Raw genomic sequence first — 3,330 nt, forward strand, 5'->3', positions numbered from 1 at the left:
ACTGGAACATGCCTTTGTGAACCCACCTTGGAAATGTTTTACCAGACCCACAGATTTTCCCCGCCTGTGCTCTGTTTGCTTTTTATGTTGCAAGAATGTGACTCAACAACATCCACACCCTGATGACTCAGCCTGACTCTCATGAGCAGTATTTTCCAAGCCTTCCTGGGCTGCACACGCTGTAATGTGGGCCAGGTGCCTGGGTAGGGCTCAACCCCAGCAATCAATAGCACTCCCCACAGGCCTCCAAGAAAGGGAAGGAGATCCTGATTTGTTCTGTGCCTCAAACAGTTCAGTCGCTTTGGGCCCTTCTCAGACACAGCTTCTGTGGTATGCTTAATTCCTTAGGAATTAAACAATGAGGTCCATTTTGAAAAGAACTGGCAGAATGATGTCTTCTTACTTAGACAGTTAAGATTCACCTAAGGATTGTGTGAGGAAGAATGTCTCACTTGAAGCTAAGTGGTCTTTCTTTGAAATGGGGGACATTCAGTTTCTCCTTTTTTAAAAATCATTTATTCAGGGGTTAATGGTTTATAATACACCGTTGATGACACATGGGTTAAAAAAATCTTTTTTTAAATCTTTATTTAGTGGATAGAGACAGCCAGAAATCAAGATGGAAGGAGGGGATAGAGACAGAGAGATATTTGCAGCCTTGCTTTCACCACGTGTAAAGCTTTCCCCCTGCAGGTGGGGACTGGGGACTGGAACCTGGGTCCTTGAGCATTGTAATACACGCACTCAGCCACCACCCGGCCCCTGGTAAAAATTTCTCATCTCCCTAAGATAGGTGTCTGTAGATCAGTCTCACCCCTAGCTTAGGTACCCCTTCACCATCATGCACCAGGACATCAAAGACTCCTCCCACTAACCCACCCACCTGCCCCACCACTCCCCAGAATCCTTTGCTTTGGTGCAATACACCCAGTCCAATTTTTACTTTGTGTTTTCCCATTAAGGTCATTCAATTTCTTGTGTTGAGGGGATCTGACTATTAAACTTCTGGGAACAAAATGGAGGAAGTTATATAATCAGCAATTCAGAGGTTTTCAGGATCTCTGGCTAAGCAGAAAGGGGGATGGGGAGAGTGTGTCTAGAAAAAGAGGTCATTGTGTTCTGGAACTGCATCAAAGACTGGGCATTGGATTATGGCCACAGAATAGATGTTAAAAATTATGCCTGGGTCATCAGGAACAACAAAATAGACCCCTTTGTGGGCCCCATAGGACCTTGCCCTCAGCCTGGATCAATAATGGCAGAGAATAATAATGCTGCATTCTCCAAAGAGAGGCTGGACAACATACACTATGCTATACCTGAGGAAGATGGGTCGAAACTAGGGCAGCATGGAATGTTCCTACTCATGATCACAGAATGTGAGCTCAGCTCTAGAGGGATGCAAAGGTCACACAGGCTCCTAAGTTAATTATGGGCCCCAGATCACATCAAATCGATGGGGTTTACAGTCAACAATATTTATACCCCTTTCCTGTATATTGGGGAGCTACTCTCTCCCCTGATCCAGCTTTCTGGTCCTTTTCCCAGCCATGACATCATCTCCCCAGACAATAACTTGGATCCACCTGCATATCAGATTTCAGGCTCAGGCAAAAAACAACACCACCAACAACAAAAACACTAGTATAGCTGCAGTTCCTTTGAAATATAACTAAAATATGCCTACTAGCTATCTACAAAATGGAGGACCCCCCAACACTTCATCTGCACTATTCCAGCCTTAGGTCCATGATTGTTCAACAATTTGTTTGGCTTTGTATGTTAACTCTCTTTTCAGCCACCAGGTTCCAGATGCTAGCAGGATGCGACCAGACTTCCCTGGACAGACAATCCCACCAATGTGTCCTGGAGCTCTGCTTTCCCAGAGCCAGGCTGGGAGTATGGACCCACCTGTCAATGCCCATGTTCAGTGGGTAAGCAATTACAGAATGATCTTGGGTCCATACTCCCAGAGGGTTAATAGGAAAGCTGGGAGTCGGGTGGTAGCGCAGCAGGTTAAGCGCACGTGTCGCAAAGCGCAAGAACCGGCTTAAGGACCCCAGTTTGAGCCCCGGGATCCCCACCTGCAGGGGAGTTGCTTCACAGGCGGTGAAGCAGGTCTGCAGATATCTCTTTCTCTTCCCGTCTCTGTCTTGCCCTCCTCTCCATTTCTCTCTGTCCTATCCTACAACGATGACATCAATAACAAAAAGGAAAACAACAAGGGCAACAAAAGGGAATAAATAATAAAAAATAAAATTATGCCTGGGCATCGGGCAGTAGTGCAGCAGGCTAAGCTCAGGTGGCACTAAGCGCAAGGACAGCCTCAAGGATCCCGGTTCGAGCCCCCGGCTCCCCATCTGCAGGGGAGGTCGCTTCACCTGCGCTTAACCCGCTGCACTACCACCCAACTCCCTAATAAATATATATTTTTAATTATGCCTAAATATCTGTTACTTTTACTGAGTGGGAAGATCTTACATGATTTTCCTTCGAAATCTATTTACCTTACATTGTCTTACCAATTTTTAAATATTCAGCTCTTCTTGTAAAAAAAAAAAGAAGCAAAGCTATTTCTAATTTTTGAGGAATTGGAACAAAAGCAAAAATAATAAATGATATTAATTTTAATGAAAAGAGATGAAATCTGATTTACCTGTTTACTGATGGTTCTTTGCTGTGAGTCATCTGACAGGAAACAGCTATGAACTGTTTCTTCTGTGAGGATATGATGGGCACTGCCTGCCAGGAACCTCAACCATCTGTGGTCTAGAGGGACAGAATTTTCATGTTACATGTTCCATGGGCTCAGCCCACCCTGTAGGGTGAAACACCTCCACTCCTGCTGGAAACACCTCCACTGAAACACCTCCACTCCTGGAATGGCCACACAGGCTGACTCCCCACACAGGAAGAAGCACAGGATGTCTGGCTACTAAAGCCAGAGTGAGACTGGGCCTCTGCCACAGCCACATTTGCTATGTTGCATTTGGCGAAAATATATATATATAGTCCTTTTTCATTTTACAGGGAAAAAAATGATAAGAACAATGCAAGGGACTCGTTTATAACACTTGATCCATTTTTGTTTGCATTTTGCTTTGGTTGCTTATCACACTATTTCTCAAGGGCCAGGGAGATCCCAGATGTTAGAGCACAGGATTTGCATGTCTGATGCAGGTTCAATCTCCACTACCACGATAAGCCAGAGTTGAATGGTGGTCTGGTATCTTTTTCTGTGTCTCTTGCTATACATATATATGTTCAAATCTTTCTTTCTTTCTCCCAGACTGGGAGATGATGCAGTAGATAAAGCACTGGAACCATAAG

Source organism: Erinaceus europaeus, chromosome 16, assembly GCF_950295315.1.
Source record: "Erinaceus europaeus chromosome 16, mEriEur2.1, whole genome shotgun sequence".
NCBI lineage: Eukaryota > Metazoa > Chordata > Mammalia > Eulipotyphla > Erinaceidae > Erinaceus > Erinaceus europaeus.